The sequence below is a fragment of the Phaethon aethereus genome (assembly GCF_964289735.1).
Source record: "Phaethon aethereus genome assembly, chromosome: 3".
Classification (NCBI taxonomy): Eukaryota; Metazoa; Chordata; class Aves; order Phaethontiformes; family Phaethontidae; genus Phaethon; species Phaethon aethereus.
In genome coordinates this window covers 4,605,861-4,621,230 of record NC_138576.1, presented here as the reverse complement: position 1 = coordinate 4,621,230, position 15,370 = coordinate 4,605,861, and positions in this window count along the sequence as shown.

Here is a 15,370-nt window from a genome sequence, read left to right as displayed (position 1 = left end):
TCGCTGTATATAACATACATGATATCTTTCCTCCGGATTTTCGGAATTGGATCTGGAGGAAAGTGTTTAATCAAAACTTCTTAGAAAAACCTTAAGACTCTTAGATAATAATGAAATATTTCATACATTTGTTTTATGTTTGTTTACGCACATTGATAAGGCAGAAACTACAAACTGAAAATATATGAGTTTTAAATTTTCCATTGAGAAAAGCTTTCAATTTAAAATAATATTGAATGTATTTTCTACAAGTTTAAATTTAATATAATGGGTCAGAAGTGAAATTAAGGTTTTCTTATTTGAATTGAAGAATTCAGTTTGTTCAACTCAACGTAAAGAGCACCTTGGCTTTTTGTTTTGCCAGTATATAGTTTGCCTCAGACAATACCATTTATACAAATATAAGGAAACTGCAAAAATCCACTGCTTGTCCAGCCCTAACTAAACTATTTGCCACATTAGACCTCACATATTTCCTCTCCCACTTTGCAATACTTTTCAATGATTGAATTATTTATTGAATTATTTCAATTACTGAATTATTTTCAATACTTTTCAATTACTGAGTTTAATCCTGAAAATTTGAAGATCCTGTGACTTCCCTGATAGGACTAGGAGATGTAAGATATTCAGTGTCTTGGTAATTAAAATGTCCTTTCACACAGGTGCATCGTAGTTTACCTAGCAGATTGAGGTATCACAGCTTAATGTCAGCAATTACCAGCAAGGTGTCAGCAATTCACAAAAAGCTGACATTTTTTCCTGGTAATTTTTTTTAAAAAGAATTTTTCATAGCATAGAATCATAGAATCATAGAATCATTAGGTTGGAAAAGGCGTTTGAGATCATCAAGTCCAACACCACCACGCCCACTAAACCATGTCCCAAAGTGCCACATCCACACATTTTTTGAACACTTCCAGGGATGGTGACTCCACCACCTCCCTGGGCAGCCTGTTCCAATGCTTGACCACTCTCTCTGTAAAGAAATTTTTCCTAATATCCAATCTAAACCTCCCCTGGCGCAACTTGAGGCCATTTCCTCTTATCCCATCGCTAGTTACTTGGGAGAAGAGACCAACCCCCACCTCACCACAACCCCCTTTCAGGTAGTTGTAGAGAGCGATGAGGTCTCCCCTCAGCCTCCGCTTCTCCAGACTGAACAACCCCAGTTCCCTCAGCCGCTCCTCATAAGACTTGTGCTCCAGACCTCTCACCAGCTCCATTGCCCTTCTCTGGACACGCTCCAGCACCTCAACGTCCTTCTTGTAGTGAGGGGCCCAAAACTGAACACAGGATTCAAGGTGCGGCCTCACCAGTGCTGAGTACAGGGACACAATCACTTCCCTACTCCTGCTGGCCACACTATTCCTGATACAGGCCAGGATGCTGTTGGCCTTCTTGGCCACCTGGGCACACTGCCGGCTCATGTCCAGCCGGCTGTCGACCAGCACCCCCAGGTCCTTTTCCACTGGGCAGCTCTCCAGCCACTCCTCCCCAAGCCTGTAGCGTTGCATGGGGTTGTTGTGACCCAAGTGCAGGACCCTGGACTTTGCCTTGTTAAAACTCATACAACTGACCTCAGCCCATTGATCCAGCCTGTCCAGGTCACTCTGCAGAGCCCTCCTACCCTCCAGCAGATCAACATTCCCACCCAACTTGGTGTCATCTGCAAACTTACTGAGGGAGCACTCAATCCCCTCATCCAGATCATCGATAAAGATATTGAACAAGACTGGCCCCAGAACCGAGCCCTGGGGAACACCGCTTGTGACCGGCCGCCAGCTGGATTTAATGCCATTCACCACGACTCTCTGGGCTCGGCCATCCAGCCAGTTCCTCACCCAGCGAAGAGTAAACCCATCCAAGCCAGGAGCCGCCAGTTTCTCCAGGAGAATGCTGTGGGAGACGCTGTCAAAGGCTTTACTGAAGTCCAGGTAGACAACGTCCACAGCCTTTCCCTCATCCACTAGGCGGGTCACCTGGTCATAGAAGGAGATCAGGTTGGTCAAGCAGGACCTGCCTTTCATGAACCCATGCTGGCTGGGCCTGATCTCTTGGTTGTCCTTCATATGCCCTGTGAGCACTCTCAAGACAAACTGCTCCATGATCTTCCCCGGTACGGAGGTCAGGCTGACAGGCTGTAGTTCCCAGGATCCTCCTTCCGGCCCTTCTTGTACATGGGTGTCACATTGGCAAGCCTCCAGTCTTCTGAGACCTCTGCTGTTAACCAGGACTGCTGATAAATGATAGAGAGGGGCTTGGCAAGCTCCTCCGCCAGCGCTCTCGGTACTCTCGGGTGGATCCCATCAGGCCCCATAGACTTGTGAGTGTCCTGGTGGCTTAACAGGTCCTTAACTGCTTCCTCTTGGATTGTGGGGGGTTTATTCTGCTTCCTGTCCCTGTCTCCCAGCTCAGGGGGCTGGATACCCTGGGGATACCTGGACTGACTATTAAAGACTGAGGCAAAGAAGGCATTAAGTGCCTCAGCCTTATCCTCATCCTTGTTGACAATGTTCCCCCCTGCATCCAATGAGAGATGGAGATTCTCCTTGCCTCTCTTTTTGTTGTTAATGTATTTGTAAAAACATTTGTTGCTATCCCTTACGACCGTGGCCAGACTGAGCTCTAGCTGGGATTTTACCTTTCTAATTTTGTCTCTGCTTGACCTAACAAGATCCTTGTACTCTTCTTGAGTTCCTGCCCTTCCTTCTAAAGGTGATAAATTCTGCTTTTTGTCTGGAGTCCCAGCAAAATCTCCCTGCCAGTCTTCTTTCCCTGGCAGCTCGTCTTACGGCTCATGGGGACCGCCTGCTCCTGCGCCTTTAAGATTTCCTTCCTGAAGACTGTCCAGCCTTCCTGGACCCCTTTGTCCTTCAGGACTGTCTCCTGAACAGGCTGCCCTCCGGAAGTCCATGACAGCAGCTTTGCTGACCCCTCTCCTTACTTCGCTCACAACTGAGAATTCTATCATGTCATGGTCGCTAAGCCCAAGACGGCCTCCGACCACCACATCTCCCACCAGTCCTTCTCTGTTTGTTAACAGCAGGTCAAGTGGGGCACCTCCCCTGGTGGGCTCACTCACCAACTGTGTCAGGAAGTTATCTTCCACACGCTCCAGGAACCTCCTACACTGTTTCCTCTCTGCTGTCTTGTATTTCCAACAGACGTCTGGTAAGTTGAAGTCCCCCACAAGAACAAGGGCTAGGGATCATGAGAGTTCTGCCAGTCACTTGTAGAATGCTTCATCTGCCTCTTAAACCTGGTTGGGTGGCCTGTAACAGACACCCAGCAGGATATCTGCCTTGCTGGCCTTCGCCCTCATCCTTACCCATAAGCACTTGACCTTGTCATCACAATCATTGATTTTTATACAATCAAAACACTCCCTGCCATACAGAGCCACCCCACCACCTCTCCTTCCCTGCCTATCCCTTCGGAAGAGCTTATAGCCATCCATTGCAGCCCTCCAGTCATGAGAAGCATCCCACCATGTTTCTGTGATGGTGACTAAGTCACAGCTGTCCCGCTGCACAATGGCTTCCAGCTCCTCCTGTTTGCTGCCCATGCTGTGTGCATTGGTGTAGATGCACCTGGGATGGGCTATCGATTTCACCCCCCACATCAGCATGCCACCCCTCAGCTCATCCCTAGTGAGCCTGGTTTTATCACCTTCCCCCTTCAAATGCTTCCCTCCCCTTTTACCTCTAAACGTACTCTCAAGCGTCGTCTGTTTTTAGATAGGAAACAAAACAATACCAAGCAAAAACAACAAAATGTAAACAACAGAACAAGCTTGTTTTGACAGTGGAAAACAACACTTTTTCTTTATTCAATGAGATGAATATTTTCCATAAGCATTCTCACTTTGAACAAAGAGCCAATTTCCATTCAAAACTGTTTAAAGGGAAAATGTGCAGAGCAGTCTAAGCAGCCTTAGGTGACTGCATTTCACTGATGGGTGAAGCGAATGCTTAAGAGATGTCACGTTCCTAAAGCTTTACAGAATCCTTGGGAAAGGTAGCCGCTTGCTAAATATTAGGTGCTAGTGTTTAATATTATTTTATCTTTGCCTTTTTCCTTTCCTTACTATAAATCAGAACTATATCTAACAAATGCTCGCATGTATTTGAAAAATGCTGGGTTCAATTCATGCTGGGACTGTGCAGAAATAGAATATCTCAGTTTAGATATTAAGAGATATACATGAGCTGAAATATATCAGTTATGACACTGTCATATCAACAACAATCAAGGGGCGGCAAGAGATAGAGGATCTTTAATTATAAGTGATTAATTTTAATAGCATACAGAGTCCTATTAATCTTCCTTATACCGCCTGTCTTCCCTGGCCTTAATCCCGCAAGCACTGAAGTTCACATCTAGCTTTACTCATACAGGCAGAATAGCCGAGCTGCAGAGAGCACAGTCTCCTCAGCAAAATTTAGCACAAGCTCAAATACTCTGCTGAAGAAAAGCCAAACAACCTTAGCCCTTTCAAGAAAATAAACACTTTTTTTTTCAGATACAGTTAGGATCAAGCATTATTGGTGTACGTGATCCGCGTAACCGTAATTTGCTGTCCTGCTAGAATAAAATGTGCTGGGATATAGATTTTGTAGAATAATTTCCTGGTTGCAACGTCAATGCCTCCTGGATTCTACACTGATATCACTAATCATAATGTTAATTTCATTACAGTGAAATTAACTGCATTACACTGCAAAAGAACAAGCTAGACCAAACTATATGTAAGGTGTAAATACAATGTAAGAAGTATGCTATAACACATTCTTCCTGCTAATAGCTCTGGCTGGATGTGTTATGCTGAACCCTGTTAAAATTCCAGTTTTCAAAACCTGAACTGAGTCTGTAAATCCGTATTTTTTGCTCCCATACCCTTCTTTAGCACCAGTTTCTGAAACTAGCTTGTTTTACCAATGAACCATTTTGTCTGTCAGCTTAGATTAGGTCAAATTAGTTCTCATTTCAATAACTGACAAAGATCATCTTTGACAACATTAGTGACCTCACATGTCCTGACAAGGGCATATATTCAAAGTCTATAGAAAAGGAAGAAAAGTTTTCTAAATTGTGTGCAAGAGGAATGTAATTATTAAACTAACACTTAGGTTCTTCTTTGGCTATACAAAGTCCTGAATGAGAGCCTTGTGTTTTCAGCGCTATTTCATAACTGATTTTGAATATTAATAGATAGATAGATGGGTAGACAGACAGACAGAAAAAGCAGATAGGCAGGAAAGCAATGAAGTAAACAGGAAAACAAGTAATGAATTCATTAACTGCTGTCTCAAACGTCCGATACGTCAAGGATTGTAACTACTTTAAAATTTGCTCCCACCATTGCTAACACAAAATTCATGTGGATTATTTTAATGAGAAAATCTGTGTAAAGCCAGTTTAGGCACCTCCAATCTAAATCCCATCATATGGTGGGACAAGACACAGTCGGGAAGTTATATATGTGTATAGGTATTTTCCTTACTTTGGGGAATTGATTATTGATATAATAAACATCCTTTAGTTGAGCATCTGAGTTTCTTTACTGAATCAGAACTGTGGGAGGTTTTTGAAAGGTGAAACTCACCCTCGTGTGCAAGAGATATGCCCTGCTGGAGAGATCCAAAGAAGTTTGTGTCACGTCTGTGGTACAAAATCCTTTGTACAGGACCCATTCATGAGGGGTAAATGTCATTTCCAATAGAGTAAGTTGTTCAAGGAGGCAGGGGAATGCCTATCATTTCTGTTTCTCCTGACTAGACCTGACATTCATCTGGTGGTGTCAGGGATAGTTTAAGGATAGTGAAATGCATCTTCTGTCCTCCTACCATTCAGACAAACAAAATGCCTGATAATCCTTTAAAACCAAGAAGACACTTCACAGCAGACATGCTAGAAGCCCTTAGAATAAGAAGAATTTAGACAAAAGTATGTCTTATCTCTCAATATAAATCTACTTCCGTTTATTTTCACTACTGGAAGAATTTGTGTCTCTAAAATTTTTAACAATTGTTAACACTGAATTCTTTTGTGCCTCTCCCTGCGCATATCCCATCTCATTTTTTAACAATGTTCAAAGGCATTGCTATTTCCACCACTAAGACATAGCTATCTTGGGTTGAAATGAACCAGTTGTGTTCAATAGAGGACCAAACTCTTCAACGTTACAAATCTGCCTGAGAAAGATGATATTATCTTTAACAAGAAGCTTCAGAACCAGTTACATATCAGTAAATTTTTCAGGACTTATCTTCAGGACATGGTTTAGGGGACATGGTGGCGCTGGATTAAAGGTTGGACTTGATGATCTTGAAGGTCCTTTCCAACCTTAGTGATTCTGTGATTCTGTGATTCTCTTGCTTTTCTCTGAAATCTGGAAACTGAACAATTAAAGATTTCAAATATAGCTCAGAAATGTTGTTACATTTATTAAAGGATAATTATTTTTAAAGAAGAGTTACAGATATTGATCTACTTGCATGAATGTATGTAAGCCCTACAGGAGTTTTGTATTATGCAGTGCATAATACAAAATGCAATGAAAATCCAGCATGGCTGTGAAGATTTTAGTCCACTTTGTGCAGAAGATCATGTTTGCATGGGTTGATTTAGTAGTGCCTTTCTAATTTAATCATGTCACTTATTCGTGACACCCCAGAGTACTAATCTTCTGTGTCTGATTTCTAGCTCACATATAATTGTCATATATCCAAGAAAGCAGCTTGACAATTCTCTACTCATGAACTTGGATCTTTAATATTCCAGAACTGAATGTAGAAGTCCCATGTATTCTGCTCAGTACTTAGCATAGCTCAGACTGATGGAGAACCAACTGCTCACAACTTTTGAACACGCATGCAAGACAAAGGTACAAGATGTTTTACCACCTTACACATGCCATCAACTATTACAAGAACAATTCTGTAAAAGCCCTGGGGAAGAGGTTGTGGTGTACAGGGCTCCACATTCTTTTTAATCTTCATTCACTCCCCACCTCCACGGCATGTCAGCACTGTCTTGCGTCTGGAGCACCAAATTGTGACTGTACACCCAGCATAACTCCTAGTGAGCACATTAGAAGGACTGAGGAAGAGGTTAATAGAAATCCCACCATGGATTTCAGCTACATCATGGCCATGCCAAAGGTGCATGGGGTGGAAAATTTCACCCTATATGCTCTCTCTCTATATGTCAGCTATACATCTAGTCTAGAACAGTTACATAGCTGATAGCTACATCTATAGCTAACAGAGAAAGATGCATAACTCCTGCAGAGATTAGACCGTCCTGTCTTAGATATTTATGAAAGAATGAGATGACTCACCCTCCGAAAGAGCCAATATTGATAGTAGAAGGGTGATCAATCCAGAACAGACATGTAAATGCTGAATGAACGCTACAAGGTCAGGTGAATCCTCTCTTCAAAAACATGTTCCACATCCCCAGCCCCAGTATAGGTATGATGGTGCCTCCCATTATGAACGTCTACAAGACATTGTTAGCAATTGCTTTAACAACAAATGCAATATCATCTTTATGTGGAAAATGAGGCTAAGGATAAACAAGCTATATTATACCCTTCCCAGCATAATCAAAAGTCACCAGGTAAGTCTTTAGCAGATGACAATGGGGAACTGGAAAGAATGAGTAACATTCGAGTTCAGTGTGAGTACTGAAAAAAGCTATTGCACAGTTTGATTTCTGGTGTCACATCTGTTCGTTGGGTTTCTCAAATTCATATCTCAAATAAAATAAACCAGACTTGGTTAAAAAATTTCTAGTGATAAAGTATCCATCGTGCTTGCTGTGTCATTGCAGTGAATAGTTATCCCATCTCTTAAAAGTGTAAGCTTTACTTCTACCTAGGTTTGACTTTTCATTATTTATACCTTTAGCTTCCAAAAATGCATGTGGCAACTAGAAAAAATGTTGTTTTGACATGTAAATTATTAATTAGGCTAAATCACTTATCAGATTTTGATACATTTGAAGATTCATTTCCTTTCCCCAATTAACCCATTAACCCCTCAACTACCATTTCATTAAGTAAATGCACGGGCTGTGTAAACCAGTTAACATTTATTAACAGTGTTGTGCCAATTAGCAAGGAATATATTTTTCCTAGTCAAGGGCCAAACAGCCCTCCAGTCTTTTTTGTATATAGTGTTTTCTTTTAATTTGGCTAGTGAAAGTAGCAGGTGTTGAAGGCTAAGTGTTGTATGCAATCTGAGGTTGTTCAAGCCTACTGATTAGGTGATCACTTTAGATGGAAATTCTCACTGGAAGGCAGGATTCCTTCATGTTCATCAGTCTATAAAATGTCTCTTTGCTAGTAACATACTTGCTGAACTTTTCTGCAGAAATGCACATCAACAACATGTATTTATCTTACATGGGCACATTTTGAAATGATGGTCTTCACAATAAAGGCATGTACACAAAATATTGCATGAAAGGGCTCACTGCCTCTGACAAAGATCAAATAAAACTTGGTTGGTTGATCTGTCCATGCCTATAGGGTATTAGTGATTATAATATTGCGCTTTAATGGACTATGGACCCAATTTACATAACATTTACATGTCATCTACATACTCTCTATGGAACAAAAAAAAAGTGATTCAGACACAAAAAATATCTAAGACATACAGATGCACTCTTCAAACTGATTTCCTTTTTGCTCTTCAGCTTGTAGCTTAGAATTTTGACTTTACCTATTCCCACTGGAACGCGAAAGCAGAGCAGAGTGATCACTGCTGCACCACTGCTAGTACTCGCAGTGGAACAATGGCCATTAAATACCCATTGAACCAAACGAGCATTTAATTTTCAAGGAAACTACTTTTTAAATAAAAATGTAAATTCATTAGAATGTTCCCTTTTTTTGAGGAATTTAGACTTTTCTATGTTTTCCCCTTTTTTTGAGGTATTTAGACTTTTCTATGTTTTCTACCTGGAGAGTCCCTGGCATGGCTGGAAACAGAGGTATTAAAACTTCTTCATATTGCTCCTGCACCTTTGTTCTGCAATTAGGCAAAATGGAATGGGGAGGACAGAACTGTGCCTCAACCACAATGCAAAATGGCAGGCATTCTGCATGGTAGCTGCCAATCAAAGGTAACATTTAGGAGTTTCTGTTCGAGAGAGAAATGTAAGGAAACCCTTTATTAAGTTCCTGACATGTCTTTGTCATTTAAAGCTTTGGGAAGAAATGTCCAGCACTCCTAAAATGCTGAGATGTTCAGTAATGTCCCAGTGGTGGTTGAGTTGGCTGCCTTGGCCCTTAGAGACCTGAACCATGAGAGGAATCCACAGAAGCCCAACAGAAGTTATGTAAGGCTATTGCCTCTCCTTTGAGCTAAAAATAAAATGGGTTCCTCAGGGCAGTGACTGCTTTTTATGTTTTAATTAACCTGTGCATCCATAATAGCTCTGATAATAACCAGAAAATAAAATTGTCAAGGCCAAAGGGATACGATACTAACCAGGACACATCTTATGCCCAGAATGAAGGTTCATTTATTATACAATAAGCACAAAAGCAAAACAATTTTAGAATTCATGCAGCAACTGAGAGCTTCGGCTTCTAGGCCTTCCTGAGATGTATTTGGGACCAGTACCTTTTATAAACTACCTGAACCACTGCATCACTTCTGTTGGAAAAGGAACAAGAAGGAAGAAGGAAGACAGAAGAAGGAAGAAGAAAGAAGAAAGAAGAAAAAAGAAAGAAGGAAGAAGAAGGACAAAGAAAAAACAAAAAAAAATATTAGGACCAGTGGTTTGGACTGGTGCTGCTTTGGTTCTGCTAGCCATGGATGAGGAGTTAAGTAAGACAGTCAGAAGCACAATGTAGAAAGATTTCATGCAAAAAACCCACGAGGCAACTAAGTACAAGACAGCAGCTTCATGCTCCAGCACAGATGTGCAACCCTGATATTTGACTCAGACACATTTGTCTAGTTTAAACCTGAATGCCAGAAACCACTCTAAGGTCATCTTTTTTTTTTTTTTTTCAAAAATAAATAACTTCTTGCCCAACTCAGCTTTGTGACTTTCTATCCCAAGTCTGGGAGAGAAGCAGTTTAATGCAGAGCTGAAATCTGCTTTTATACAATACACGTTAGCAGAATCAAGCTGAGGAACTTATTGGGTCAAGTGTGTTATGGGCCCTGAGTATAGTAGAGGAGGTAATATTGACTGATCATCCTGTTTTCTTACTGTCCCTCATGGAAAATACAGAAAAAGGGGCTAGATGAGATTTTGGTCTGACCATGTACAGCAGGGTTTTATCCTGATGTTCTTATAACAAATTTAAGGAAAAAACTCAAGCCAACACTTTGGATGTGAAGCCAAATCCAACATTTGCATGAGAACTTTGGCCAGACATATTCTTCCCAAATTTTATAGTATTAGTTAGCATAGGATGTCTGTCCAATTCTACCCCCAGAGCTTTGGTTTGTATTTTTAGTTTTGCCATCTCTCACATTGAAAACTAAAAACAAATCTGGCACATTCTGCTGATCAAGGTCACTAAAAGAGACCACTCCGATTCATCTCAGACATCTGTGACACTGCAGCAAACATGGCTGCAAGTCAAGGCTCCCTTGTGGGCTGTGATGAAACCCAGGTTTCTGTTGAAGAGTACCTTGACAAGAGGGGATGGTATATGAAAAGTAATCTCAGTGATGTATTATACAGGTGAGTGTGCACTACTATAGTCCATCCTTCTATTATGCAACAAACCCTTTCTCCTCCATATATCTTTCTTGGTGGTACCTGTTATAATATATGTCAGGGCAATAAAACATGAGGCTCAGCTTGAGAGCATGCAGCAGGGAGAAAAACCTGCTTACAAAACCAAGAAAGCAGGAACATCTTTGAGGAGAGGAGGTCCCCATGAGAGGAGCAGAGGTATCTGAGGAAGCAGGAGTAGCTGCAGGTAGCATAGCTTCTTGGAAAAAGGATGGTGGTGGCTTGAGAACGTGCTGGGAGAGGGTTGTAACAGGGAGGTCAGAAACTAGCTGTGGCTCTAGGAACGAGGATCAGCCAAAACAGCCTGGATTGCCTCCAGCAGAGCTGTAGAAAAGAGGTGAAAATGGAGGAAGGCAAAGATGAGCACTGTTTGTGTAAGCAAACAGGGGGACTGATTTAATTCCTTGTTATTAAGGCTTCATCTTGCAGTCTTCCAGAAGTGAAACGGGAGCATTTTATCTGTGTGATGGGAGCAGCAGAGCAGAAGAGCCTGTTGACCTACTACCAGGATAGCACCCAACATGTACACCTTGTGCAGCTGCCATGGGCATGGCTTATGGTGGGACAAGAGTGGGAAGAACCCAGAGGCTCTGGGGAGTTTGGAGCTCATATTTTATCTGGGAAGCCATGCTGTCAAGGATAAGAGCATACATGATGCTCTCTGCAAGTTAAAGCTTGGAAGCATAGGTATATTGTCTGTAGAAAAATGACAAAAAGATGGAGTTGGGCAAAGCAATGTGGAAGACCCATACAGCCTGCTCCTTTATGATATGTATACTTGTATTGCAGGGATGGGTTTCTATCTCTTGCTCAGCTGAACACATTCATGAGGCTGTCAGATGACATGAACAGATAATTAGCATCACATCAACACCTTCCATAAACACGTGGGTAACAGGATAAGGCATCTACACAGGCAGAATAGGGTTGTTGTTGTAAGTATCAGTAGGACCTACAGAGTATGCAGATCTCTGCATGAACACAAATCCTTTCAAGAGGAGCTCACTGCAAGGGTCTGCATTATTTGAATTTTGCGTTATACATGGTGGAAGTTTATTTGCAGGCATAATGAGGAAAAAAATCATAAATGCTGGAATCTAGTACATTAGAATTATGATGTTGCATACTAAACAGCCTGTGGGAGGGTCAAACGAGCTGGCAGCTGTCATGTGTCGGGTTGATGGTTGGACTTGATGATCTTAAAGGTCTTTTCCAACCTTAATGATTCTGTGATTCTGTGTGGTAGAAGTTGTTTGAGCACAGCTAAGAGGCAGTCGTAAGAGAAGAATAGGCTGACTTGGACCAAAGATAGACCAAAGAGAGAGGAGATTTTGACTAGAGGAGTTCATAAGCTGAGGATCACCACAAGGGGAAAAAGGAGGGTCCCACTGAAAATTGAAAGAAATTTCAGGGAAATGGTCACTTAACACCTTACAGTTAGGACAAGGAAAATTGGTGACAGCTGATGATAGAACCCTGATCCAAACTAACACACAGTGTGTCAGTGACAAGAGACACCTAGAAGCAGAAGCTGTAGGATATGTTATCTCCCTTTATGCATATTGAGACAAGGTTTGAAGGTAAGGAGTATTTTGTTCATAGCTGAGAAGGTCTGGGCATGAAGATACTACTGGATACAAAGATAAGTTGAGAAAAGTCACGGTGGAAGAGACAGGAAGACATGTGGGCAATTCAGGATGTTTTGATAACCATTAAACAAGAAGAATGCAAGAGGCTAGGCAGATGCTTGTGAAACTATGAAAACAAGCAAAAGAAGAGTTTCTTTGTTCAAAGGGTGAGTTGAAAAACAAGTTTTCTGAATAAGAGAACTGTGGAAAGAAATGGGCAGAAAAACAGGTGGAAAAGGAAAAAAAAAAGAGAGGGAGAACAATTCTGTCTTACAAAAAGAGATTAAGAGACACTGGAGAAAATCCTGAGAAGAAAAGAAGCTGGTGGTCAGCTGGTCGTGAGAAAACAGAAAATGGAAAGTTCTGTGGACAGAGGGAGGAACAGAAGAGACAGAGAGTGGTTCACAGAGTTATGAGAGCTCCATGAAGATATGTGTTGCTGTGGTCTTTTGTGGTGGAGAACTGTAAGACCCATCACAAGAGTGGGTAGAGAGAAAAAAAGACTGTGTCTTCTGACAGGAGAATGCACGCAAGGGGTAAAAAATAAACTGTATGAGAAGAATATACAACTTGTCTCTTCCCCAATAAGTTCCTGGGCACTCTGCTTTTCCCAGCTGGAGAAAATGAGACACACAGATTAATTAATGTGTGGCTGGTCTTGCAGTACGCTAGAGACAGAAGTATGAGTAAAACCACCTCTGCCTAACTTTGGGCTAATAACTATTCAGATACACTTGAATAGACCACGCTTTCTCCTGTGACAAATGTTTGAGTTCTGTCATATTTTGAACACCATTGCCAATACTCTATTATTGTTATTAATGTACAGTGGGGTTATTTTGTCAATGCAGTCACAAGCTGTTGGCTCTGAAAATCTGATTAACATATTAATTTAAATCATTTGCACACCAATAAGCCTTTTTACTTTTTCGGAAGAAGAATGTAAATTGTCCCCTGTATTGTGAGCAGCAGATCTGCAACAACGTTCACTGCCACCAACACGCTTGTTTCCCTTTGCAAAGCAGACCTTTTGATGTAGAATTCAAAGAGCTTTCATGTAAAATCCTGCTTGACCTTGTTGCATTGTCAACAGCAAACAACTTTGATGTACAATCTCTGGTGACTTTCTTTTCATTTTACTTTAAAAAAACATCAATATGTAATGATACAAAAAGATTTCTGATAATGTAGTTTTTTGACTGGCATCAAAATAGCTGCCACTTCACTGGTTATATTATTATGGGTTTAGTTTCTTGTTATGTATTTCTTTTTTTTCCCTCTTTACAGAAAAAAGTTGTTTTTATTCTCCTTTTAACTGGAAAACATATTCAAGCCCTTTCTGTGTTTGCTTAGCCTCCACTTATTATTTCTTCTGTTAGTAGGCAAGGAAGAGAGGAATAAAAAGACTACTACAGCTATTCCTATGAAGAAAGAATGTGTCTTTTGTAGTCAGAGCAGGAATTGAAAAGAGTGAGCTCTCGGGCTCCAATCCATTCTACTGTGAGTTAGGGGATTTATTTTCATTTATTTTGGTTATGATTATGGCTGTGTGTTTGTATTTCTGTGATGACTGCAACAACACCAACCCATTCAGGTTGACGTCTTTCAAGTGAAATGAAATGCCTGAATCAAATCCCTTGCCCCATCAGTGCTTAACGTATGGGTCTGTTGGGTACAGCAGTACCATGCAGAGTGTTTGAGCTGAACAAAGATCAGTGAAATTGTGATAGTGTGGGACTTCGTCGAGGTGATTCACCCCACTACGTCTGATGCACGTCTGTTCATTTATCTTGTGCTACCATTGCAATTACCCTACCAAACCATCTCTTTCTTCTTTCCCCTTCAAACTGGGACAGAGTATCCTCTGTTCATTTTGTTATTTTGCTGCCTAGCCATAACAAACCTTCTCATTTATCTTCAGCCAGCACTTCGTTTTGGTAGTGCAAGTTTGGTAAATAACCCCACTTCAACTGAAGATATCTGCTACCTCCCTCAGAAGAGACACAAAAATGTCGGACAAATGGGTGTTAAGTGTATCAAATTCCTCATATAGGAATTGTTCTTTATAGCATAACGACTGTGTTAGGTCAGACTGAAGGTCCAGCCAACCCATCATCCTGTCTCTGAGGGTAGCCAAAAATATATGCCTGTAGAGCAATAATAAGAACGAGCATAGCTGATCATTCCTTCCCATATTTCCCCAGTTTCCTGCTCTTCCAAGTCAGGCACTTCAAGAGTCAGTTATAGTTTCCATATATTTAGTGACCTTCAATGCATTTGTTCTCCATAGGCATTTCTGATCTCTCCTCGCAGTTCCGGTGTGTTCAGATAAGCCCTGTCACTTGTTCCTCAAATGAGAAATTCTGGCAAAATTCAGGTCCCACGGGTCTGTGAAGAGCTCTTCTAGCAAATCTGCAGTCTTGGTTTGATCTCTCATCCTTCTCTAGGACAAGATGCTGCACAAAGGGGTGAAATAAATAGATGCAGAATCAAAACTCGCAACATTAATCTCTCACGTATTTGTTGATTTCCATTCTCTTCTTAACTGCCTTCTTGCCCAAGCCCTTCTTTCCAATCAAGTGGCTTAACTTGCAGGGTAACTTATCACCCTTTTTTGCTAGTGAAGGTTTGTTTCGTATAGTGCAGAGCAGTACTAACACTCAATCTTCAAGCCTGTCCATACCAGTGGCTTCTGTATTCCCCTGAAAAAGTGGAGAACAATGGTTCAAAATTACTCAGGCTTTAAACAGCCAAAGGATTGAACCTAGATCTTGGTATATCAATTCCAAGGATTAAATTCCTCTGGTCATCACTCAAGTAGAAGAACTAGACCCTCAACTGTAGTCCTTGCAGGGATGTTGAGAGTGGGCAGTGATTTTGACCAAAAAAATCATCATTTGGCTTAAGGCAGAATGCCAGTGCAGCTGCTTTCATCCCTTTCTTGTTTTTTCCACAAGGGGAACAAATAC